The sequence below is a fragment of the Ceratotherium simum genome, chromosome 10 (genome assembly GCF_057802395.1).
Source record: "Ceratotherium simum simum isolate JZ-2026a chromosome 10, ASM5780239v1, whole genome shotgun sequence".
Classification (NCBI taxonomy): Eukaryota; Metazoa; Chordata; class Mammalia; order Perissodactyla; family Rhinocerotidae; genus Ceratotherium; species Ceratotherium simum.
This window is the reverse complement of record NC_141909.1, coordinates 66,020,821-66,048,740: the sequence shown is the minus strand read 5'-3', so window position 1 is coordinate 66,048,740 and position 27,920 is coordinate 66,020,821. Positions and strand designations below refer to the sequence as shown.

The 27,920-nt window shown below is 36.8% G+C and overlaps 1 long non-coding RNA gene and 1 pseudogene across 1 annotated transcript in view; both read right to left on the bottom strand.

The window, feature by feature from the left end:
- The window catches only part of LOC147916160 (uncharacterized), a 67,761-nt gene that overhangs the window by 10,690 nt on the left and 29,151 nt on the right, over nucleotides 1–27,920 (bottom strand). The gene's annotated exons all lie outside the window — the stretch shown is intronic.
- On the bottom strand, nucleotides 6,004–13,716 carry LOC101387658 (thioredoxin-dependent peroxide reductase, mitochondrial pseudogene; annotated as a pseudogene).

Sequence of the window (27,920 nt, the reverse complement as noted above, 5' to 3'; positions counted from 1 at the left end):
AGGCAATTTCGTCATTGTGTGAACATCACAGAGTGTACTTACACATACCTAGATGGCAGAGCCTACTACACACCTAGGCTATATGGTACTAATCTTATGGGACCACCATCATATATGCAGTCCACCTTCACCAAAAGGTCGTTATGTGGCACATGACTCTAAGTAAATATATAAAATGGATGATTGAGATAAGTGCCTCGAGATAAAAAACACTAAGATACCTCGAGATAAAAAACACTAAGATAGTGAAAGTAGGGGTGGGAGTTGCCTGAGAATGTGAGTGTGGCGGTGTGCTATGTAGAGTGGAGGAAGATGGGCATGGATGTTAGCCCACAGCCAGTCTTCCTCAGTAAAAAGAGGAGGATTGGCAGATGTTAGCTCAGGGCCAATCTTCCTCACAAAAAAAAAAGAATAGAAAAATGGGATAGCAGATGAAAGACGATGTACCAATTAGAAATTCTCCTTTAATTATGATATTTTAATGGACATGTGATAGTAATGATAGCCCCTTTCTCTCTCTTCCATTTACTGAGTCTGAAATGCACAAAGTAACTTGCTCAAAAAAAGTATTTTTTGAAACATAAATAAATACGACTGCACCAAAATCTTTTAGGAGATTCTTTACTAGTAGCAGCAATGTTAATATAGAGAAATTAACATTAGTACAATGAACATTCTTATCCAATCATGACTACCTAGAAACTGACTCAGGTCCTTTAAATATTTCCATTTTTTGTACTATAGGCTTACTTTGCAATATATGTCATTATTATATTTGATGCATAATATTCATAAACTGAAAACTCCAAAATGCAGTTACTGTATATGAGTTGAATTTTACTAAGTATGCAGAGTTAATTTACCCAACAACTCTAAGTGAAAATTAAGTTGAATAGCAGCTCTAAACAGGAATATCACTAACCACAAATTTGTACAGTATTTTTTACATGGTACTTAGTGAATTCACAAAGCTGGACTTTTTAATGTAATGAGTTAGTATAGAAGCAAAAAGTTGTAGAAGAGAAAGAGGAATTCAGACTAGAAAATTTAAATGGTATATGCATAGAATGGAAATAGGCCAATTGTTCTCTTCTTATTTCTTTCACAAAATCCCAAATAAATCCAGTTCTAATGATATTCAATGGTGACCTACCACATTGTAACTAAAGACTTTATTATGATAATCTCCAATAAGGTTCAGCAAAGATTAATAATTGAGCAATTTGATAATAATAATTATTATACTCAATAATAATTGTTATGCTGGTTCTGATGATAAAATCCTTTTATAGATCCTCAAAGCTTACTGAATTACGATATGAAACTTCAGTCTGGCGTGCCAAGCTTTGTACTTTGCAAACTTTATGTGCTCCTGTCTTATTCAAACCATTCCATAGTAGCAACTCAATTTCCAGTGGCTAGTACCAATCACCCCAGTCAAGTAAACTTGTTTGTAAAATGTTTGGTTCAATATCACGAGGAGCACAAAGCAGACGTTTGGAAATCTCAGCCTCCAGTTTTATGAAACCATTGTTGTATCTCCTGGTGGAAGCACTCCTTCCTCAGGAACTTTCACTTTTGAACCTAGAAAAGCCCAAAACTGCAGCTAAGGGAAGCAAACATTTGCTAGTAGATCACTAGGAAGAATTGTGAGAGGAGCCATAGAGATAGTCATTCTGATATAAATATTTACGGTGATTAATATCTTACTGACATAATATTATAACTGCTGTGTTCTAATCAAACAAGTAATTTTTTAATTAATAATTAAATTTTTGGAGAAATAAGTGCATTTCTCCCATATAATAAATTAAATATTTAAATGGTGCGTGAAGCAATTAAAACTAAGGTATTCAACAAGCAACTTTTCCAATGCCACAACCTCAAATCCTTTCAGGAACGAGGCAGGGCATAAAAAATACATAAAACTAAATACTAGATACTATGACATTTTGCTGTAAGACTTGAGGCATAGGACAAGGATAAAATACAGATTATTAGCTTTCCATATAACAAAAATATGCTTCACATAAGCTTACACTCAGAGAATATGATTTAACTGGGAAATAATTGGAGAATAAAACATTTGTTGCAGCTTCATAATTGCCTAAAAGTTTGTTACGCATTTTTTCTGCTTTGGAAAAGTTGGCTTGAAATTTTAAAAAAGCAATATTTATAAATAATTTCTTTATCAAAATATTTTTTTTTTAATTTTATTTATTTTTCCCCCAAAGCCCCAGTAGACAGTTGTATGTCATAGCTGCACATCCTTCTAGTTGCTGTATGTGGGACGCGGCCTCAGCCTTGCTGGACAAGTGGTGCGTCGGTGCGCTCCCGGGATCCAAATGCGGGCCGCCAGCAGCGGAACTCGCGCACTTAACCGCTAAGCCACAGGGCCAGCCCTATCAAAATATTTTAAGGCAGCTAATTCTTCAGGAAATAAAACATGGTCCACTGACAGAATAAATTAATGCTTCGTTTTCCCTAGAAAGTATCTCACACCTGTTTCTAATATTTGTTCCTTTGGAATAATTCCATGCACTTGGTTCACTAATTTCTCCTTTTTAGGTCTGCCTAGACTAAAAGAATGGAGCATAACTACTAAACCCAGGTGGTCTAAAAATCTTCATTACTGTTGAATTGTGGTTGACCCTAGTGGGTAAGTGGTAATGTGATGTTTAACAAAACACACCACTTTCTTTAAAGAAATCGCATAGACCCCCGCAGCCCTGTTTTCTCCGTTCATGGAGTTGCCTAATGAGATGGATAAATGAATTTGGCTTCTTCAAGGAAAATGATGCAGCAACTTCCAACACAAACATGAGTTGTTATGCCCCAAAAAAGCAGGTGGGGATAAATCTCTTTTTGTGGTTTTGAAATCCAACTAAAGACAACCTGAAGAAATGTGCTGGATATCTGAACGAATTTATCCCTATAATTTGATGGAGGTTTATTTCCATCTCTGTAGTGAATTTTTCTATTTGATTGAAAGCCATGGACACACAAATAAATGATCTTGGATTCATGCAAGCACGCATGCAAAAAATATTTATTCAGTGTTTATTCTGAAAGATAGAATCCCTGCCCTTATAAAGACCACAGTCTAGTAAGGAAGTCAGCTGAAACCACTAAAGGAGTACGGTAAGTGTTAGAGTAGACTTTACTACTGAAACTCAAGAAGGGAGGTCTAAATCAGAAATTTGGGAGGAGAAATGCAATTCAGAGATGATGTTCCAGGGGATTTAACGTAAGCTGAGCCTTGGGACCAGTAGGAACTAGTCAAGTACAGAAATGGAGAGAGTTTTCCCTGGTGAAGATAACAGCTAGAAGGTCAAAAACAGTGATTGTGTTCAGGGAATGTCAGGCAGTTTTATGGGGCTGGTGTATGGGTTATTTATGGAGGAGATAGGAAATGACATTAGGTGGGTGATTGTGAAGTCATGATACCTACACTTGGTTGTTTGGATTTTACCTAAAATTCTAGGTAGCCGTTGAAGGATTTTAAGCTATAAAGTGATATGATTACATATGCATTTTAGACAGAAACTTCCAGCAGCGTAGCATTGATTGACAAAGTGGTAAGCTATAAAGAGATATGATTACATATACATTTTAGACAGAACTTTCTAGCAGCCTGGCATTGATTGGCAGAGTGTCAGGTTGCATATAGGACAGATATGGAATAAGAACCGTTAATAAGGTAGTAGTGGAAATAAAAAGAAAGATATGAATTCACGAAATATACAAGGGGAGGTCCAAAGGATTTTGATAGGATAATATATAGGTTTCCAAGTGAATAACATAACAAAGTATATCACTCTGCTAGGGCTGCCATAACAAAGTACCACATTTTAGGTGTTAAACAACAGAAATTCATTTCTCACAGTTCTAGAGACTGGAAGTCCAAGATCAAAGTGTCAGCAGGTTTGGTTTCTCCTGAGGCCTCTTTGATTGGCTTGCAGACAGTCACCTTCTCCCTGTGTCTTCACATGGTCTTTTCTCTGTTTGCACACATCCTTGGTGTCTTTTCCTCCTCTTATAAGGACACCAGTCCTATTGGATTAGGGCCCCACCTTTATGATTTCAGTTAATCTTAATTATCTCCTCAATGGTCCTATCTCCAAATACAGTCACCTTGGGTGTTAGGCCCTCAACCTAGGAATTTTGGAGGGGATGCAATACAGTCCATACCACGAGATAAGGACTGTTGTTCTCAAACTTGAGAGAGTATGAATCACATGATTAGATTTCTGGGACTATGGAGATGAAGATCACCTGGCTCTAAAACCTTGATGAAATCCTCCACATCTTTTCCCCATCCAGATAACTAGATATGATTTTGAGAATCTAGAGTGCAGAATCATAGGAGGAGGGAGCCTGAGTTCCTGGATAAATCAAGCAGTAGAGCCTTTGTTTTTCTGCACTGGACTGTGATGGGAGCAAGAGGGGAGACTTTTTTTTAATATGTTTATTTTTTATTATGTACTTTACACTGAAGACTTCAAAGAAGAAAATAATTACAATAATTTCAAAATATAATCCCTAGATTCAATAAATATCCTTTATAATTATACCCAATCAATATCAAAAAATGTGTTGAGACTAAGTCATCTAACTTAAAATAAGTAATAAACTATAATAAATAAATATAGTATAATAAATAAAATAAGTAAAATAACTGTATAAACTATAAATCTCAGAGCTGAGGATCATGTATGATCATTTAAGTCACTTTGCCACGGTAAGTGTTTTTTAAAAACACAATTCACATTTGTTCCCATCACATATACAGCCATTGCAAGAGTTAAATTAGACCATTGATGCTAACAACTTAAAATTATGATCTTTGTTACCTTAAAAAAAAATTCAGTTTAACACAAAGAAATTTAAGAAGAAAATTTCAAGACTCTTGATCAGAAGCTTTCAACATTTGTTTATTAATTTGGTGTACACAAAGGTTCAAGTAAGGTTAAGAAAGAAAAGTGTTTTATTTTCCTATTAAAGACGTGATCCAAGAAGTAGGCAAGAGAGCTAGGAATGCTATGGAAATTAGCTAGCCATCAAGATGTTACCAATAGAAGACCCCTTATATCAGCAACTAACCAAGTTTAAAAAGCCCTAGCAATGTTACAAAAACAAAACATTTTTTTTTTCTATTGAGATTGCATCAAATTTGTAGATTAGTTTAGGAAAAACTTGCATCTTTACACAATTGAGACTTTCTGCCTACTTACTAAGTCTCCTTTCATATGCTTTACTAGTTTTAGAATTTTCTTTATATATTTTCTGCACATTTCTTATTGAGTTTATTTTTTTATTTTGTTTTTTTGTTTGTTTTGTTTATTGCAGTAACATTGGCTTATAACATTGTATAAATTTCAGGTGTACATCATTATACTTCTATTTCTGCATAGATTACATCATGTTCACCACCCAAATACTAATTACAACCCATCATCACACACATGTGCCAAATTATCCCTTTCGCCCTCCCCCCTCCCCCCTTCCCCTCTGGTAACCACCAATCCAATCTCTGTCTCTATGTGTTTGTTTATTGTTGTTATTATCTACTACTTAATGAAGGAAATCATACGGTATTTGACCTTCACCCTCTGACTTATTTCACTTTGCACAATACCCTCAATGTCCATCCATGTTGTCACAAATGGCTGGATTTCATCGTTTCTTATGGCTGAGTAGTATTCCATAGTGTATACATACCACATCTTCTTTATCCATTTGTCCCTTGATGGGCACTTAGGTTGCTTCCAAGTCTTGGCTATTGTGAATAACGCGGCAATGAACACAGGGGTGCATGTATCTTTACGCATTGGTGTTTTCAAGTTCTTTGGATAAATACCCAGCAGTGGAATAGCTGGATCATATGGTAGTTCTATCCTTGATTTTTTGAGGAATCTCCATACTGTTTTCCATAGTGGCTGCACCAGTTTGCACTCCCACCAGCAGTGTATGAGAGTTCCCTTCTCTCCACATCCTCTCCAACACATGTTGTTTCCTGTCTTGTTAATTATAGCCATTCTGATAGGTGTGAGGTGATATCTCATTGTAGTTTTGATTTGCATTTCCCTGATGGTTAATGATTTTGAACATCTTTTCATGTGTTTGTTGGCCATCTGTATATCTTCTTTGGAGAAATGTTTTTTCAGGTCTTTTGCCCATTTTTTAATTGGGTTGTTAGTTTTTTTGTTGTTGAGATGCATGAGTTCTTTATCTATTTTGGAGATTAAGCCCTTATCAGATGTATGGTTTGCAAATATCTTCTCCCAGTTGTTAGGTTGTCTTTTCGTTTTGTTGATGGTTTCCTTTGCTGTGCAGAAGCTTTTTAGTTTGATGTAGTCCCATTTGTTTATTTTTTCTATTGTTTCTCTTGCCTGGTCAGACATGGTGCTTGAAAATATGTTGCTAAGACCGACGTCAAAGAGTGTACTGCCTATGTTTTCTTCTAGAAGTTTCATGGTTTCAGGTCTTACATTCAAGTCTTTAATCCATTTGGAGTTACTTTTTGTGTATGGTGCAAGGTAAGGGTCTACTTTCATTTTTTCGCATGTGGCTATCCAGTTTTCCCAACACCATTTGTTGAAGAGACTTTCTTTTCTCCATCAAAACATTTAAAGTAATATTTATGAATACAAGCATAATTCACTTTTTGCCATCTATAAAAATTATTTTTGAAATGATAAATGTGAGTTCTACCTGTTGTTCTTTTCTGATGTGAGAAGCTGCAGGTTCACATGGAATGATCTACTGATTTACCTTCTCTAAATATTCTTGGAAAACAGTTAGATTTGGCTTGATTGTAAGAGAATCTGATGTCCAGTTTACAGGATAGACTTCTCCATGGGCCCCCACGAACTGGAATGCCTTGACCAAGCAGTAGGTATCTTCCATGTTTTGGCTTGGGAGATTGTTGACACTCAAATCCTTGATGACTCCACTGGGGTCAATCATGAAGAGACCACTTAGTGCAAGACCTCTCAGTGGCAGCACACTATAGTCTCAGGAAACTTGTTTAGTTAAATCTGATGAGAGTGCAATGTTCTTGTGGCCCAAACTGTCTTTCTTCCTTTGTGTATTTATCCAGGCAAGATTGCTAAAGTCGGAATCCACCAAAATTGCAACAACTTCACAGTTCACATCATAAAATTCATTCACTTTATCACTAAAAGCAACAATTTCTGTAGGATACACAATGGTGAAATCCAAAGGATAAAAGAAAACCACCAAATATTTCTCCTTAAAGTCATAAAAGCTTAGTTGTTTGAACTCTCCATTGACATCAGCTTTACCCCATAAATAGGGTGCATGCTGGGTGACAGCAGGAACATAGTATGAGGAACTGGTGCTGAAGGCAACTTTTGCTTGACCAGGACCAGATCACTATATGTTTGTCATGCACCTTCTTCCAGAAGTATCAGGCCTAAGGGCTGCAGAGGCAGAAATGCTCCCAAGAACTGACACTCACTAGTCACAACCAAGACCCAGAGTGTTTCCCACAGAGCCACTGTCTTTTCTGCAACCGGAGAAGAAGATGAGACATTTTTATTGAGTTAAGCTACTTGAATTTTGGGGTTGTTTGACACTGAAATTAACATATCTTGAACAATACAAATTAAAAATCTTACTTTAGCAAAAATATTTTATTAGTACATTATATAAATCTTTGTGAATACTATTAGGGAAACTATGATAAAATTTAAATATTTTAAATATATTTTTAACATTGGTTTCAAGCACTAGGACTAATTTTCATACTATAACCAAAATACATTAATTGAGGAACATGAATATCCAGATATATTAGACAATGGAGTGATTACTCCGTTTTGCTACAAATACAAAATTGTATATACCCCTCTACCCACAGGAGTTAAGATTTCAGTTTCCCATATTCAGCATCAACAAATGTCAAAATAGGGGGCCGGCTCCGTGGCTTAGCAGTTAAGTGCGCACTCTCTGCTACTGGTGACACAGGTTCAGATCCCGGGCGCACACTGAGGCACCGCTGTCTGGCCATGCTGAGGTGGCATCCCACATACAGCAACTAGAAGGAGGTGCCACTATGACATACAACTATCGACTGGGGCTTTGGGGAGAAAAAGGAGGAGGATTGGCAATAGATGTTAGTTCAGGGCCAGTCTTCCTCAGCAAAAAGAGGAGGATTAGCAAGCCTGGTAACTCAGGGCTGATCTTCCTCACAAAAAAAAAAGTCAAAATAATAGCATTTTAGCTAAAGCAATCCCCAAGGGTATATGAATTTGTATAATGAGGAAGTGCTTTGACTTTGAAATTAATTAAGAGAGTTGTAAAATTTGTGGGTTTTTTTTTTTTTTTTTTTTTTTGGTTTGCCAAGATGTTTATAAGTCTTAGGTTTCTAAGTCAATAATGAAAATGATATACCATCTTATATTCCAGGTTGTATAAAAATTATGATCAATTTTTTGTAACCCTTAGGAATTTTTCATAGATAAGAAAAACAGTAAGTTTTTGAGGAACTTATTCTTTCATTCACTCATTCATTCATGTAATTGAAGAGTTTAAAAAATGTTAACTGAGTACCTACAATGGGCTAGTCACTGTGTTAGCCTTTGTGTATAAAAAATTTTTTAATGTAAAATGTTACTCAACGTATCAAAATTTGTGAGATGCAGCAAAAGCAGTGCTTAGAGGGAAATTTATAGCATTAAATGCATATACTATAAAAGAAGAACGATATAAACACAATAATCTAATGTCTCAGAATAGGAAACTAGAAAAGGAAGAGCAAATTAAACACAAAGTAAGCAAAACAAGTGAAATAATAAAAATTAGAGCAGAAATCAATGAAATTGAAAATAGGAAATTAAGAGAAAAATCATTGAAACCAAAAGCCAGTTCTTTGAAAAGATCAATAAAATTGATAAAGCTCTAGCCAAGCAAAGAAAAAAAGAGAACACAAATTACTAACATCAGGAATGGAAATAGGGAACATCCGTACAGATCCCATGGACATTAAAAGGAAAATAAAGGAATACTATGAACAACTCTATGTCCACAAATTTGATAACCTAGGTGAAATGGACCAATTCCTTGAAAAGCACAATCTACCAAAACTCATGCAAGAAGAAATAAACCATGTAAATAAGCCTATATCTATTAAAGAAATTCAATCAAAAATTAATAACCATCCAAAACAGAAAGTACCAAACCCAGATGGGTTCACTGGTGAATTCTACCAAACATTTAAGGAAAAAATTATACCAATTCTTTGTGTGTGTGTGTGTGTGAGGAAGATCAGCCCTGAGCTAACATCCATGCTAATCCTCCTCTTTTTGCTGAGGAAGACCGGCTCTGAGCTAACATCTATTGCCAATCCTCCTCCTTTTTTTCCCCAAAGCCCCCCAGTAGATAGTTGTATGTCATAGTTGCACATCCTCCTAGTTGCTGTATGTGGGACATGGCCTCAGCATGACCGGAGAAGCGGTGCGTCGCTGCATGCCAGGAATCTGAACCCGGGCCGCCAGTAGCAGAGCGCACGCACTTAACCGCCAAGCCACAGGGCCGGTCCCAATTCTTTACACACTTTTTCAGAGGATGGAAGCAGAGGGACTACTTTCTAAATCATTCTATCAGGCCAAGATTACCCTAATACCAAAACCAGGCAAAGGCATTACAAGAAAAGAATACTATAGACCAATATCTCCCATGAACAGAGATGTAAAAATCCTCAACAAAATATTAGAAACTTAGATCCAACAATGTATGCAAAGAATTATACACCATCACTAAATGGGAATTACCCCAAGTATGCAAGGTTGGTTCAACATTTGAAAATCAATAAATGTAAACCACCACCTTAACAGGCTAAAGAAGAAAAATCACATGATCATAAAAATAGATGCAAAAAAAGCATTTGACAAAATTCAAGACCCATTCATGGTAAAAACTAGGAATAGAGGTGACTTCCTCATGATGCTAAAGAACATCTACAGGAGGGCCGGCCCCGTGGCTTAGCGGTTAAGTGCGCGCGCTCTGATGCTGGCGGCCCGGGGTTCGGATCCCGGGAGCGCCCCGAGGCACCACTTCTCCGTCCAACGCGAGGCCGAGTCCCACGTACAGCAACTAGAAGGATGTGAACCTATGACAGTACAACTATCTACTGGGGCTTTGGGGGGGAAAAAACTGAATAAATAAAATCTTTAAAAAAAAAAAAAAAAAAGAACATCTACAGGAAATCTACAGCTAATATCACACTTGATGGTGAGAAACTCAAAACTTTACCACTAAGATCAGAAATAAGATAAGGATGTCACCTCTCATCACTCTTTTTCAACACTGTACTGGAATTCTAGCTAATGAAATAAGACAAGAAAGGGAAATTAAAAGTATACAGATTGGGAAGAAAGAAATAAAACTATCTTTGTTCGCAGATGAAATGATCATCTATGTAGAAAACTCAAAATAACTGAGAAAAGAAACTCCTGGGACTAATAAGCAATTGTAGCAAGGTTGCAGGATACAAGGTTCATATACAAAAGTCAATTATTGTCCTATATACTAGCAATGAGCAAGTAGAATTTGAAATTTAAAACACAATACCATTTATATTAGCACCGAAAGAAATGAAATACCTAGGTATAAATCTAACAAAATATGTACAAGATCTATATGAGAAAAACCACAAAACTCTGATGAACAAAATCAAAAAAGACCTAAATAAGTGGAGAGATATTCTGTATTCATGGAAAAGAAGACTCAATATTGTCAAGACATCAGTTCTTCCCAACTTGATCTATAGATTCAATGTAATCCCAAACAAAATCTCAGCAAGTTATTTTATGGATATCAACAAACTGAATCTAGAGTTTATAGAGAGAGATACAAGATCCAAAATAGCCAATACAATATTCAAGAAGAACAAAGTTGAAGGACTGACACTACCCGACTTCAAGACTTGCTATAAAGCTATAGTAATCAAGACAGTATGTTATTGATGAAAGAATAGACAAACAGATCAATAGAACAAAATAAAAATCCTAGAAATAGATCTCCATAAATAGTCAATTGATCTTTGACAAAGGAGCAAAGGCAACACAATGGAGAAAAGATAACCTTTCCAAAAATAGTGCTGGAACAACTACACATACACATGCAAAAAAAAATGAATCTAGACACAAGCCTTATACCCTTTACAAAAATTAACTCAAAATGGATCACAGACCTAAATGTAAAACACAAAACTATGAAATTCCTATAAGATAAGATGGAAGAAAATCTAGATGACCTTGGGTTTGGTGATGACTTTTTAGATACAACACCAGAGGCACAATCCATGAAAGAAATAATTGATAGCTGATCTTCATTAAAACTAAAAATTTCTTCTCTGTGGAAGACAGTGTCAAGAGAATGATACAACAAGCTACAGACGGAGAGAAAATATTTATAAAATACATATCTGATAAAGAAATGTTATTCAAAATATTCAAAGAACTCTCAAAGCTTAACAATAAGAAAACCAACTACCCAATTAAAGAATGGGCCAAACGCCTTAACAGACACCTCACCAAAGAAGATATACACATGGCAAATAAGATTTTTTTAATCTTTTTTTTAATATGAAAAGATGCTCCACATCATATGTCATCAGGGAAATGCAAATTAAAACAACAGTGAGATGCCACTGCACACCTATTAGAATGGCCAATATCTAGAACACTGACAGCATCAACAGCTAACGAGGATGTGGAGCAACGGAAACTCTCATTCATCACTGGTGGAATACAAAATGGTAGCCACTTTGGAAGACAGTTTGTCAGTTTCTTACAAAACTAAACCTATTCTTACCACATGATCCTGCAGTTGTGTTCCCTGGTATTTGCCCAAAGGAGTTGAACACTTATGTCGACGCAAAAACTGCACACAAATGTTTATAGCAGCTTTATTTATAATTGCCAAAACTTGGAAGCACCAAGATGTCCTTTAGTAGGTGAATGGATAAATATAAATGGTGGTACATCCGGATAAGGCATTATTATTCAGTGCTAAAAAGAAATGAGCTATCAAGCTGTGAAAAGACATGGAGGAAACTTAAATGCATTTTATTAAGTGAAAGAAACCAGTTTGAAAAGGCAACATACCGTGTGATTCCAACTATATGATGTTCTGGAAAAGGCAAAACTATGGAGATAGTAAAAAGATCAGTAGTTTCCGGGGGTCAAGGGGAAAGAGTGATGAATAGACAGAGTATAGAGGATTTTAGAGCAGTGAAATTACTCTGTGTGATTCTATAATGGTGGATACATGTCATATACATTTGTCCAAACCCTTAGAATATACACCACTAATAGGGAACCATTATGGATTTTGGGTGATAGTGATGTATCAATGTAGGTTCATCAGTTGTAACAAATGTACCACCCTGGTAGAGGATGTCGATAATGGGGAGGCTGTGCGTGGGCAGGGCCAGGGAGTATATGGGAAATCTCTGTACCTTCTGTTCAGTTCTGCTGTGAACCTAATACTGCTCTGAGAAATAAAGTCTATTTAAAAAAGCAAAATGTTGTTCCTGTTGTCTTTTGTTCTCAACAGTTATACTAGGAGAGCAAAACAACCAAACATATTCCTTTCTTAAAGAAGAAACATTGAGGATGCCAGCTGCTACATGCATTGTTCACCTTCAGAATATTTACTATACTGTGATAAAATGTAAGGAATACTGTGCTACATGTCACAAAAATTCTTCCAAATATTTCCAGATAATTTAGAATAATGGAGAAACACTTGATTCACTTCAAAAGATACTAAGACAAACTTGTGCTCAGTAAACTGTAAAAATACAAAGTTTCTTTTAAAAATTACGAAATTGGGGCCGGCCCCGTGGCTTAGCGGTTAGGTGCTCGCACTCCGCCGCTGGCGACCCGGGTTCGGATCCCGGGCGCGCACCGACACACCGCTTCTCTGGCCATGCTGAGGCCGCGTCCCACGTACAGCAACTAGAAAGATGTGCAGCTATGACATACAACTATCTACTGGGGCTTTGGGGGAAAAAATAAATAAATAAAATTATAAAAATTACGAAATTGACCAGAAAACATGGAAATTAGTGAAATAATACAATGTTGTACAGAGAAGTTCCCCCATACATCCCTTCCTTCCTTATGTGGAGATAATATCAAGCGGTTAAACATTCCAAAAATGTTAAAGTGCTTGAGGCTTCAGTCTCATAAAAGCCTAGAATTTGTTGCCCTTCTAAGTGAAAGAGATTTCAGAGATCAATAGTGTCCCCCATCTCATCTTCTTTTTCCTCTTTATAGAAAAAGTAACTGAGCATGACAACTTGCTTAAAGCTACCCAAAGATAATGCAGAACTAAGACTAGAAACCCAAATTGTCTGCCTCCCAGCTCAAAACTCTTTCTGCCTAATTATGACTCCCTTTAGTAAAATTTTTTTAATGTTTTTTCTGCTTTATCATTCCTACAATTCTTACCTCAAATATTTATCTCAACACAGCGTTATCAAAAAGTAGTCAAATTTTACAGAAACATTATCCAAAAAATAACTCATAAGCTATAGCCTTGTTAGTTAGTACTGTGTAACCTTTAACTCTTTTTTTTTTAATGATGGGCTTCCGAGGTTACTGTCTCCTTGGTCGCAGATGTCTTAGTACCAGTGACCTCCAGCTCCTCACCACACTCTGCTGGCTGCGTGATGGCCTCCATGACGCTCTCCTCCACACTGCCTCTGTCTTACCCGCAAAGGGCTTTAATGTTTGTTAGTAGAGAGCCTAATCCATCGGATCTTTTACTTTCAGAACCTTGCTCTACTGTGTGTGCTGTAGGGAGGGCTTAGAAGTTCTGATGAAAGAGCCAACTTTTATAGTGTTCTTATTTGAGGACCCTGGAAAAGAGTGAGGATGATAAACAATGAAGCTACCCTAGGGCCACTGAGGGAAGGAAGAGATTCTTATTTTGACCCTCACTTATTACACCCGTGGATTCTGATTTAAAAGACTGCAACTGATCATATCGTTCCTCCACTGAAAAAACACACACACACACACGCAATCTAGCGCAAACTTCTAAGCATGGTATTTGAGGCCTGTGGCAGTCTGGACTCATCCTATTTTAATCATCTTATCTCCAACTGCTCCCCTACAGGCACGCTGTGCTTCAGCCAGACTGGTCTAGTGACTGTCTCTTGAACGTGTTTCCTCTTATCCTCCAGCACATTGTATTGTGAAGGCATTGCTCAAATTCTGCCACATGCTGTAGTTACACATCCTTAATATATCTCACTGAGACTGTGATATGTAACCTTTAGCTTTTGAAGACTATCATCCCAACATTTAACTGGGCCTTATAAATATATTCCTGTCAGACTGCGCTTGCAATATGCATTATATAGAAAAGATGCAATTTATCACCCAAAGGCTATATCCAGAGACTGCTGAGAACAAATAGAAAGAACAGATTTGGTAAGTCTTGCTAAATACAATTTGACTAAAAGTTGTGTGATGACCCAATTTCAGAAAGAAAACAATAAATGTAGTGCTAGAGAGAGATGTACACAGGGAAACATTGAGGCCCGAGTTTTCTGAGATGTCTAATCAATTCTTAAAGAAAATTCCTGAGTATATTTTTATGTGTATGCATTTTTTCAAGTCCCTCACTGAATATTAAATGACTGAAATATTTAATAAAGAAACACATTTAGCTTCTTTCTCAGGAAATCATTTAGAATTAATAGCAATTAACATTCACAGGCTGCATTCAGGTTTACTATTCTTTTTACAAACAGTTCCTCTCTAATTTTGTAACAATTCTTATTAAGTAGGTGGTATTTTAATAACATATTCATATTTATATCCCCATTTTACAGACAAGGAAACCGAAGCTCAGAGAGCTTAAGTGACTTCCCCAAGATTATATGCCTAGAAAGTGATAGAGTTGGAAAAGGAATAAGCTCTACTTACTACACACCCTATATACCTCCCATGATGATTGTAGAGCTTGTGTTGGTCTGGAGGCAAGAAGACCTTAATGATTCTAAAGTACTGATCTTCAAATTTGTGTGACTCTCTTCAGCTCCTTCATTTAGCTCCCAAGGATTTGTTATCCAAGATGGTTCAAGCAGATCAAGTCTCAGGGTAACACAATATATACAAATTGTTACAAAGCTTAAAACAAAAAGAAGAGTCCACAATTCAACTCTCAGTGGCAAAAGCAAAAAGGACTCTTGAAAATCTCTATGGCTCTAAGTTTCAGAAACACTCTAGGATGCTACCACTTTTTATTATTCAGTCAGAGTTAAAAGCTCTCAACGTTCCTTTACATTTCCCTTACATTCTTTGGAACCAGAGTCTAAGATTAGAACTTCTTTATTCAAAGACTTCCAACTACAAAACTGTGTTACTGTCTTTAAACTCAACTCTGTATCTCTCACTCTTATTTTTAATCTCAGGTTTAATGAAATGTTCCTACATATGAATCATGCTTTTGAGACTTATCTATTGTATTTCACAATTACTTCAAACTCAATATATCCAAAGTTTAAATCATTATCCTTGTCCCAAAGTCAGCCATCCCTCCACCGCCAACTTATGATTGCATTATTTAGAAAATAAAACTGAGCATATATTGTAGAAATACAGGTTAAACTGCTACTTCACAAGTCAGAGGATTGTGACTTGTGAGCTATGATATGAAATCCCAATATTTTCAAGGGTAAAGTCCTGGTAACAATTAGGATTGGAGAATGTGTCTTATGATGAGAAATCTATGTAAGGCTTGAATTTAAATTTATTGTGTCTTCAGACAGACCATACTTCTAATTATTCATGGATGAGGAAAGAAGTAAAAAGAACACTAGAGGTGCTTTTCAAAGAGATGGACTTGTGCTTGTCAATTTAGTGTGTGGAAACAGGAAGTGAGAGAGGTCAACGGTGCAATAACTCCTCCCCTAGTGAAGCAAGGCCCGGTGAACATTAGGTCCTGAGTTAAATTGTCAACTCCTCTTGCTTTGGGAAAAAGCCAGAAAGGTGTGAATAGAGAGGTAGGAAAGTCTTCCCTCCTCATGGACCAAAGAGCTGAAGTAGAGAAAAGGGCATCTGAATGTTCCTCACCTCTTCACTAAATGCTTTCTTACCTCTGACCAAAAAAAAAAGAATTCTAAATTTCTTAGAGCAGGAACCAAAATACTTGACCCCATATGTTAGTTTTATACAAACGTTTCAAATGAACAACTCCTTGAGATTATAATAAAGTAATTCCCAAAACAGTTTAAAATTTTTTTCTGGTTTTATTTCATAACACTTCTATAACAACTGGAAGTCCCACTATTGAAATTGTGAGCAGATATTTACATTAGTTAAGATTAAGGGAGAAATAAATAAGATTCTTATCTGACTTGATACCTTTGTTCCTTATTCCACGTCAAGTAAATTGTCAAGATGCAAAGATAATATAACAAAAAAATGTTTCTAGAAACAAATTGTTGAAGTAACCTCACCAATAAAAATGATATTTTTTTATTGTTCAATGTCAGTCCACGTTCAACAATTCAAATCATCCTTAATATCAATAATATGTCAACATCTTGAAACTTTACTAACCATTTCATCAAGTCTTGCTGGGTCAGCATTTACTTTTCACTTCTTTTTTCCCTTTCTTTTCTTTTTTAATAACACAAGTTTTTGTCAAATTGAGGAAATTCTCCTCCATTTATTATTTGCTGAGAGTTTTTGTCATCAACAGATATTGGATATTGCCAAATATTTTTTCCATATCTATTGACATGATCACATGGTTTTTTCTTTTCATTTTTTTAAGCTTTATTGCAGTATAACTGATAAACAAAAATTGCACACGTTTAATGTATACACCTTGATGAGTTGGAACATATACATACACCTGTGATACCATCACCACAACCAAGATACTAAATATATTCCATCAATCACGTGGTTTTACTTATTCAATATAATGAATTACACGAGTTGTTTTACAAAGGTTGAACCAATCTTGCATTCCTGCAATAAACTCCACTTGGTTGTGAGGTATGATTCTTTCACATATTGTTGGATTTGATTTGTTAATATTTGTGGGGAGTTTTTGCAACTGTGTCCATAAAAGATATTGGTCTCCAGTTTTCCTTTCCTGTAATGTCTTTATCTTGTTTTGGTTTTAGAGTACTGCTGGCCTCATTGCATGAGTATTCCCTCTGCTTCTATTTCTGGAACAGATTGTAGAGATTTAGTAAAGTTTCTTCCTTAAATCTTTGATAGAACAGCAGTGATTGCATCTGGGCCTCATGATTTCTTTCTTCGAAGGTTTTTAATTATTGATTCGATTTCTTTAGTAGTATAGCCTTATTCAGAGAATCTATTTCTCCTTGTGCAAGTTTTGGTAGTTTGCGTATTTTAATGGATTGGTCAGTTTTATCTAAGTTGTCAGGTTTGTGGACATTGAGTTTTTCACTAGCGTACATATTTCTGTGGCCATTCCCTGGAGTCGTAATCAGATTCAATCACTTCGGGGTCGAATGTTTTGCTTTGCTTTGCTTTGCTTTGCTTTGCTTTGCTTTGCTTTTTCTTTTCTTTAATCCACAAGTTGATTCTGATGGGTTTCTAGGTTTAAGAACCAGTAACGTGCAAGAATAATCAACAGGTTTAATTAATTGCCGGAGATGAATTATTTGACCACGTATCTTTTCAGAGGGCTTATACTCTGCTGAAGAGAATAATCTTCCTAGTCAGCAGAAGAACATCACTCAGGCAAATGACCATGAGCTATTTCCTTCTGCCAGAGTCTCCACGCAAGCTCAGGGTCCATTCTAAAGTACTCGGAGTATTTTAAGTTAAGGCTTTGGATTTTAAAATCCATTATGTGTAGGATATCTTATTACACAAGGGGAAAGGCTAGAACTAGCCACATGATAATGGATGAGTTTTGCAGACATCAGTATGAACTCATGTTTAGCTTAATATAAATACATATGGTTACATATAGAAATATCAAGAAAATTTATAGAAAATTAGAGATTTGTTTTGAAGTAATTTATGTCTGTATATACTTGACGTAGCCTTGAATCTTTTTGCTCTTTTTGGTAAATATTGATGCTTATAAGTATGCTGGTTAATATATATTATGACCACTGTCATTTTACTTAGACACCTATTTAGCAATGTTGCCTTTTGATCCATAGCCACAGAGGCATTCCTGACAGGCACATAAAGGACTGGATACAGGGAAGGCAGGTATAATCTTGTCCCAATCAAGACCAGTGGTACATTGATTGTGGCTGGATGCATGCCTCAGGAGTTTAAAATCTCTTGTCACATTTTATCTGAACTCCCTTTTTCTTTTGCTGAGGGCATGCTTGGAACTTTGCCTCTCTCTCTCCCTCTCCCTTTTCCTATCTGTATTTCAATGAATTGCTGGGCCTCTCATACTGTGTTTGAGTCTTCAATCTGCAGTGAAATCAAAAATTGTGAGCATAGTAATTGAGCTGTTTTCAGTTTTTAATTCACAATATATTTATTGTTTTATAAGATTCACAAAGAATGCTCTTTCTCTGTGTTTGTATGGTATTCACTTACTAAATCAGTTGAAACAATTAACCACAATTCAGTACTATCACCGTATACAGTTATAGCTTCAATTTCACGTAAATAACTTCACTGCTGTTTATTTTCATGGTTTTTCCTGTTGGACAGGACTGTGAAAAGAAACTATATTTTTTAAACTGCTATGATCAGTCCCTCTAATCCACTCACACCTGATTCATGACACGTGAAACAGCCTGCTTGCAAACATGCTCGGATATTTGATACTTACGCATCATTCGCAGGATTTGTCAGCTCTCTGACCAGCTGTGGCTTACCCCCACTGTCAGATAACAGAGAAAAATGTCTGCTGTGTCTTAACATGTGCTGTTTGGGGAAGACCTACTTAACTTTCATTCATTTATTAATAAGTTCAATGGATATTCATCAAATATCTAATATACATAAAGCATTATCATAAGTGCTGTTGACATAAACACAGGAAACAGAAATAGCATTTGATCTACTTTATCCAAACACTTAAGGTGTAATGTATTTTATGTTCACATATATTAATTAAATAAGCGTGGAATAGGAACATTTTGTATGCACATTATTCTGATAGCTACCATATGCTTTTGCTATTCTCTCTGAACTTTTTCTTGACTTATTTAAATAATGGTTATTCTACATGTTAGAAACTACGGGACTGGGATTCCCAACACTACACTTGGGCATCTGGAAGGAGCTTCTATAAACCATGGCTTGTTGTCTACCAATGTCAGGCTGGCAGAGAGGGGTAGAAGAAAACAAGAGAAAAGACTACCTTCCAAACCAAGTAGCACACACGTGAGACAATTCCCCAGGCTGGTTCCAGGCCTAAATCAACATGTAATCTAAAGAAGTAGGAGAGCCTGCAGCTTTCAGAGCGAGAAGATGGGAACACTAAGGAATGGAGGTGAACTATCAGTCCCAGTCCTAGCACATGAGGCTGGCAGGAACAAGACAAGAGATGCAGGTCCTGGCTGTTATGTGGGGAATCAGATGACTTCCTTGGGTACCAGCAGAGATGTCATGAAGTGCCCAATGAGTAACTCTTGCCTCCCAATAATCCCCATCACAATAACCTCCATCACTTCAAATATTAAGAAAAATATGTTCACAGAAACACACAAATGTTGGCAGCAGCTTTTTTCATAATATCCAAAAAATAGAAAGAGCCCTTATCTATCAATAGTAGAACAAATAAACAAACTGTGGCATAGTATACAGTCAAATACTACTCTGTAATCAAAAGCCATGAACTACTGATACAGGCAGCAAGGTGGATGAATCATGAAAACATTATGCTGTGTGAATGAAGCAAGACTCAAAATGATACATATCATATGGTTACATTTACATGAAGTCCCAGAATAGATTAAACTAATCTCTGGTGGAAAAAACTCAGAACAGCACTTGCTTCTACAGGAAAGGTGGCAGGAATTGACTAGAAAGGGGCATTAGGAAACTCTCTAAAGTTCTGTTAATGTTCTATATCTTGGTTTGCATAGATGCATGCATTTATCAACATTCAGCAAATGTATACTTCAGATTTGTGCATTTCCTTTTGTATAAATTTTACATTAAAAATGTAAAAGAAACACTAAGCTCTCGGGCCGGCCCTGTGGCTTGGTGGTTAAGTGCGCGCGCTGCGATGCTGGCGGCGCGGGTTCGGATCCCGGGTGCGCATCGAGGCACCACTTCTCTGTCCATCCTGAGGCCGAGTCCCACATACAGCAACTAGAAGGATGTGCAGCTGTGACATACAACTATCTACTGGGGCTTTGGGGGGCAAAAAATAAATAAAAAATCTTTAAAAAAAAAAAAAAAAAAAAAAGAAACACTAAGCTCTAATTAATAATATGCATGCCAAAGTATTTAGGAAAACGTATACTGATGTCTGCATTTACTTTAAAATGCGTCAATAGGGGCCGGCCCGTGGCTTAGCAGTTAAGTGCTCGCTCTCCCCTACTTGCTGCCTGGTTTCGGATCCCGGGCGCGCACCGATGCACCGCTGCTCCGGCCATGCTGCAGCCGCATCCCACATACAGGAACTAGAAGGATGTGCAACTATGACATACAACTATCCGCTGGGGCTTTGGGGCAAAAAAAAAGGAGGAGGATTGGCAATAGATGTTAGCTCAGGGCCGGTCTTCCTCAGCAAAAAGAGGAGGATTAGCACGGATGTTAGCTCAGAGCTGATCTTCCTCACAAAAAAATAAAAAATAAAAAAATAAAATGCGTCAATAAGATGGTATGGCAAGTGTAGCAAAATGATCAGTGATAGAAACTACGTGGTAGATATACAGGTGTTCTCTATAAAATTCTTTCAACTTTGCAGAATGTTTTTGAAATTTTTCATAACATTCAAAAAAGTGGTCTTTCAAAAATATTAAAAGATTGTGTTAATATTCAAGTTTACTTTAATTTTCATATTTACTATCACATTGGAATTTAAATTTTTTAATTATATAAATTTTTATTGGCTATTCCTCAAAAGAGATCTCTGATTGTTACTTCTTCTTGGGAAAGATAATGGGATTCATAAAAATCAAATGCTCAGTTTCTATGTTTATCCAGTATCAGAATCTTAGGGTTAGTTGCACCATAAAATGATCTATTCCCCCATCCAGCCCTCTAAAGCAGATAGTATCCTTACCCAGTAATGCCATAATAGAGGATATTCGCCAGGCCTCCAGTGTTTGGTGCTTCTGGTATTAACAGAAACTTCAGTTCTTACACTTGTAAGACCTGGGCAGCACCAATGAAAGGAAAGATCATTTAGGCACAGAAGCTAGGATATAGCAACTTTTATCAACCTCTTTTCAAAATAGAAAGTGCATCCTGAAAAGATGATTTTGTTGGATCAATAATTTCAACTGTCTTCATCACAAACTACTAACACAATTAATTATCGATTCCTCAAAACCTCTCATTCCATAAAGAGGGTTCCAACAGATAGCTTCTAACAATTTATTTTATAGATATTGTTGATTAATATTTCATAAGTTGCTGGTAATGCCAAGTGTTTTAACTTACAGAAATGAGAGAAATTCTAAAGGAGAACCCAGAAAAACTCAATTTTTTATGATAGCATCCAAATAACTAAACAAAAACTGGAAAGTCCAGAAAGAGTTGTTTTCTTCACATATTGGAATTCAATCACACTGTTCTGTTTTGCTTTGTTTTTCCCTAGTGAATAGCAACATTCAATAAACAAATAACGTTTTTTCTCATCACTGGTCAAATTATTTTTTCTGTCCTATAAATAGGATCTTTTTGTTGGCAGGCTGATCTAAACATTTTGTTACATGTGAAAGTGCTAACATATTTCAATATTCAATATGTACAAATGTAAAATAATACAATAGTATAATAACCATTTCTCATTTTCTCATCTCTAATATAGATTGTATAATAAGCTACACTTACTTTATATTTGATTTCAATCTACTAACCAAACTTTAATATAATCCCTTATTCTTCTGTCTAACACTTTCATTCTGCCAAGCACTTTCCCGAGTGATGGACTTATAAATTTAACTTGCTACCCTCAGAAAGCCCATAGTGCTTTACCACAGTACAAGTGCTATGGTGTAAATACGTGGATGATACTTTGCAGCACAGAGAAGTGGTCCTTAACTAAGCCTGCGAGAGTCAGAAAAGACTTCACAAGCATAGTAATGCTTATAAAGAGTCGTGAGGGATGAATAGCAATTTATCAAATGGAGAAGGCTCAGAGAAGAGACCATTGTTAGCACAGTTAAGGGGACATGCAAAGACAAAGCTGTGAAAGCACCGTATATTCAAGGAAGAATAATTAGCTACTCTTGGGCCCTAGGAAGCACAAAGGTAGGATGGAGAGATGATGAGCCTAGAGAGACACGTTAGGAAGAGATTAGGCAAGACATTGTACAGCATGATAAGGAATTTTGGATCTGCACCATGAGGACAACAGGGAGACACTGAAGAATTTTAAGCATGTGAGGGCTATAAGCAGAAATGTTTATGGAGCCTGACTGACTAAGACCTAATAGTTATGGCCTTAACTCATTTCCCTGGCCACACAATGCTGCTTTTAGAGTCGTGTCTCCAATTCTTGAATTTGGGCCCTGGCCACCATGAAGACCATGCTACATGCCAGACATCCTGACTAGTTCAAGTCCTCCCTGCCAGATGCACCTTGTTTCTCTCATTGTCTTGATGTATGCAACAAGCCCACGCTTTTGCTTTGTGGAAATTGAAGCAGTAGAGGAATGATGGTGTATGTGATGTTCCCAGGATGTGAAGCGATACAGCATAGCTATTAACAGTATGGGCTTTGGGCTCAGATCTGCAGTGTTCCAAACCTGGTTGAGTGAGTTAGACAAGTTAACTAACATTTCCTCATCTGCAAATAAATTTTAGTAGTCTAAAGCCTAAGTACTAAAACACAAGCCCCAAAATGTGATGTCGTAAACAAGTTGGAAGTTTATTTCTCTTGTGTAATTATCCAGAGTTAACACACTGGATAGGTGGCTTTACCATCCTCAATACATAGTTTTCCCCTCTGGATTCCCGGGGGCTGCCCCAGTTCTCACCAAGGCCAGGGAAGTGCACACACATTCTTTTTTTAAGGGCATGACCCAGAAGTCGCACAAATCACTTCTGTTCATATTCCGTTAGCCCAGTGGGGCTGTAAGGAAGGCTTGGAAATGCATTCTGACTGGACAGTCATATGTCCAGCTAAAACTCAGGAGTACTGTCATTTAAGAGGAAAGAATATCAGTGGACAGCAGCAGACTCGGCCACAATGACAATTGTAAAAATCTGCCTTGCAGATCCGTTGTGTTTCATACAGTAATGTGTAATGTTTAGGATGGTAACTGGCACATAGTAAGTAAGCAATAAACAGTTGTAGCTTGCATTCACAATGATTATGATTATCAATAGGTTACATGTGCATGAGTCCAAAGGAAGACTTATGCTATCCAACTGAGCTCTAGGCTCAGAAGAAACTGGGTTGTCAGCTGAAAGCCAGATCTAGCAATAATAAGAATCCCTCCTTGCCAAAATTATCTATTAAAATCTCTTTCAAAAATTAAATGTGATTCAGTTTATCTTGGGTGGCCTGATTTTTTTTTTTCCTGTTTCAGTTCAAGATTTCAAGAATTATTACATCACATGCACAGAGATTCTGAACAGGATGAAGTTCTGTTTCCTTGACTAGCTTTAATGGGTCGTTTGAATGAAACAAGCAGATTATGTATACTTCGCAACAGATTTGCTAATTGCCAACAAGAATTATTTTTGATATTGACTTCCTAAAATCATTCCCTTAAAATAACTGACGTATTGTTTCATTACATTCAAGGTTCAATCCCAATGAATTAAAAAGAAAAATACAGGGCCAGCCCTGTGGCTTAGCGGTTAAGTGCACGTACTCTGCTACTGGTGGCCTGGGTTCGGATCCCGGGCGCACACCGACGCACCACTTCTCCAGCCAGGCTGAGGCCGCATCCCACATACAGCAACTAGAAGGATGTGCACCTATGACATACAACTATCTACTGGGGCTTTGGGGTTAAAAAAAAAAAAAAGGAGGAGGATTGGCAACAGATGTTAGCTCAGAGCTGGTCTTCCTCAGCAAAAAGAGGAGGATTAGCATGGATGTTAGCTCAGGGCTGATCTTCCTCACAAAAAAAAAAAAAAAAGAAAAATACACACAAAATGAAAAAAAGAGTATATAAAAATGATGGTGAGAAAAATTAAAAATAGAATTGCCACATGATCCAGCAATTCCACTTCTGGATATATACTGAAAAAATTCAAAATATAAACTCAACATATATTTCTGTACTTGTGTTCATAGCAGCACTATTCAGAAAAGTCAAAAGGTGGAAACAACCAAGCATCCATCTACAGATGAATGGATAAACAAAGTGTGGTATATACGTACAGTAGAAGATTATTCAGCCTTAAAAAGGAAGAAAATTCTGATACATGCTATACCATGGATGAACCTTGAATACACAATGCTAGTGAAATAACCCAGTCACAAAAGGGCAAATACTATATGATTCCTCTTATTGAAGTACCTAGCGTAGTTAAATTTATAGAGACAGAAAGTAGCACGGTGGTTGCCAGGGGCTGGGAGGAGGGAGGAGGGAGGAGTTTGTGTTTAATGGATACAGAGTTCTAGTTTTGAAAGATGAAAACAGTTCTGAAGATGGATGGTGGTGATGGTTGCACAATAGTGTGAATGTACTTAATGTCACTGAATTGTACACTTAGTTACAATAGTTAAAATGGTAAATTTTACGTTATGTATATTTTACTAGGATTTTTAAAATAAAATAAACGATTGTGAGAGGAATATATGTTTTAACTGCACTGAGTTCCTTCTCACATAAAATCTGTCACCTTACTGGTCCTGTTACTATCCTTGAGGATCAACAGCAGAGCAGAGGCAATCATATATTAGTGCAGACATATGTGTACCTAGTAAGCATTAACTAGTGTCTTCCATGTTAGTCAAGAGAGCTTTAGAGCATGCTCATGAATGGTTTCCTAAGAGAAAGAATAATGATACTGCTTTCCCTTATGAATGCATGGTACTTTTTAAAATTAATATAGAGATTCTTTCATTCGTTTGTTCATTTTTTTATCCATCTGTTGATAAGTACCTGCTATAGGTTCAGTCATTGTACTTCTCCTTTTCCAAATCCTCTTTGTATTGTAAAATAACCATAACTGAATCTTAGGGCGAGAAAGAGAGAGAGATTGAGGCAGAGAAATGAGCCTCAGAGTTCATGCCTGTGGTTGGGAGCGTCAAAATTATCTATAAATGTCAGCTGTCAAGCAGCATATAAGCATCTTTGCAATTTCTGATTTTTAAACGTTTAAAAATACAACAGCAATCCTTTATTTGCAAAGGCACCCAATTCAAACTGGCTTAATGACTAAGGGGCCTTTTACTGCCCAAAGGGGAGTCCTGGCTTCAGGGACGACTGGACCCAGGGCGGGCAGGACTGTTCCTGTGTCCTTGTCTTCAGTCTTCCCTTCTTTTTGTTTTTTATTGTGTTTTTTTTGTTTGGTTGGTTTTTTGTGAGGGAGATCAGCCCTGAGCTAACATCCGTGCTAATCTTCCTCTTTTTGCTGAGGAAGACCGGCCCTGAGCTAACATCTATTGCCAATCCTCCTCCTTTTTTTTTTTCCCCCAAAGCCTCAGTAGATAGTTGTATGTCATAGCTGCACATCCTTCTAGTTGCCGTATGTGGGACGTGGCCTCAGTATGGCCGGAGAAGCCGTGCATCGGTGCGCGCCGGGGATCCAAACCCAGCCGCCAGTAGCAGAGCGCGTGCACTTAACCACTAAGTCACCAGACCGGCCCCAGTCTTCCCTTCTTGATGTTCGCTGGTTTCATTATCTGCTACTGTTGACCACTCTACTCAATGCTCTTTAACTCTGCTGCATCTGCATTACTGTTCTCTTCTGTTTTTAGAACATTCTAATCATGATCCTGCCTCAGGACTTCACGTTTACTGTTCTTTCTCCTTGAGCCCTCTTCTCCCAGGTATCCTCATGGCTCACTCCCTCATCTCACTCAGGTCAAGTGCCACTTATCAGAGAAGTCTTCCCTGACTACATTATTGAACACACACACACACATGCATACTCAGGCACACACTCACCCCATCAATCCCTATCTTCCTTACTCTGCTTTATTTTTTTCATAGCACATTTACTTGTCTTTGCTTATTGTCTGCCTCTTCCTACTAAAATGTAAGCTTCACCTGAGTAGAGACATTTTTTTCATTTGGTTTTTTGTTTTGGTTTTTTTCTATTCCTAGTGTCTAGAGCAGGATCAGCAAACTAGGGCCCACAGCCAAATGTGCTGTTTGTATATGGCTTATGAGTAAAGAAAAGTTTTTACATTTTCAGATGGTTGAAAAAAATCAAAAGAAGAATAATATCTTGTGAAACATGAAAATAGATGAAATTCAAATTTCTGTGTCCACGGATAAAGTATTATTGGATACAATCACACTCATTTATTTATTTAAGTATTGTCTATGGCTTCTTTCATCCACTGTGACAGAGTCGAGCAACTAGAACAGAGACCATATGCAGTCTGTAAAGCCTAAACTTCATAGAAAAAGTTTGCTGACCCCTGGTCTAGAACAGTCCCTGGCACATAAAGTTCGATGAAGTAAATACTGGTGGATGAGAGCATTTGTGCTCTCTCAGTCATAGACCTCTTTCAGAGACCTGAAAACTATACACAGCTTTTGTCTCATCATTTGTTCCTCTGATAGAAGGATTTAACTTTCCCTAATGATAAAGGAATTGGCACAGGATCTAAGAAATATACAAGAAAAAAAAGGAGAATAGCATAAGAACAAATAATAATAATATTACAGTGTAGTATAGAAAAATTATGACCAACCATATCTCTAGGAACTCGTAAAGTTAATAAAATATTCATCTCTATACATTAACATTATCACTAAATCCATTAATTTATTCATTTGTTTTCTTTCTTCTACTATAATATAACCCAAGTCGTTCTCTGATACACCCTCTCCTTCAGCTAAACTAAACACTACCCCCAGTTCCCAAACATACCAGATCTTCCTTACGTCAATAAACCTGCACATTATCCACACTCTGCCTGTGATATTTTCCTCTTTTACCCACTTGGTGAATGCTTGCTTGTTACTCAAAAGATAAGAGCTCAAATACCACCACTGCCTCACCACTCCAGTGCAAAAGCTTCCATACCTGATTACATACATCTGCATCCATTCATTCATTCATTTATTCATTCATCCAACAAATATTTCTTGACAACCACTATGTGACGGGCATTATTCTAGATACTGGGCTACAGCATCTCTCTCATAAAGAGAAATTTCATTCTACTCTCACGGAGCTAATATTTTACCAGGAAAAAAGACAATAAAAATTTTAAGTAAACATTATTATGTCATATAGTGACATGAGCAATAAAAAACAAAAATAAATTTGAATGTGATGATAATGAAAATACATTGTAATTCTGTGCTCCATAATACTTTATCCACATATTTTTTGCCATTTACAAATAGCATTACATGTGACTATGTTCACATTAGGCTTCCAGAAAGGACCTGTCCCATATTTCCTTTTATCCCCAGTGCACAGCAGTGTATGGCACATCGTCAGTGTTGGATGGACAGTGGGAGGGTGGCTGAATGGGTAGATAATACACGTTGTTAGTAGTTTGATTTCTCTACATAGAAAATGACACAAAAGAGATTATAACTATATGAGCATTTTGAAATATTAGAAAAATGTGCATCAATTTCACAATTATGA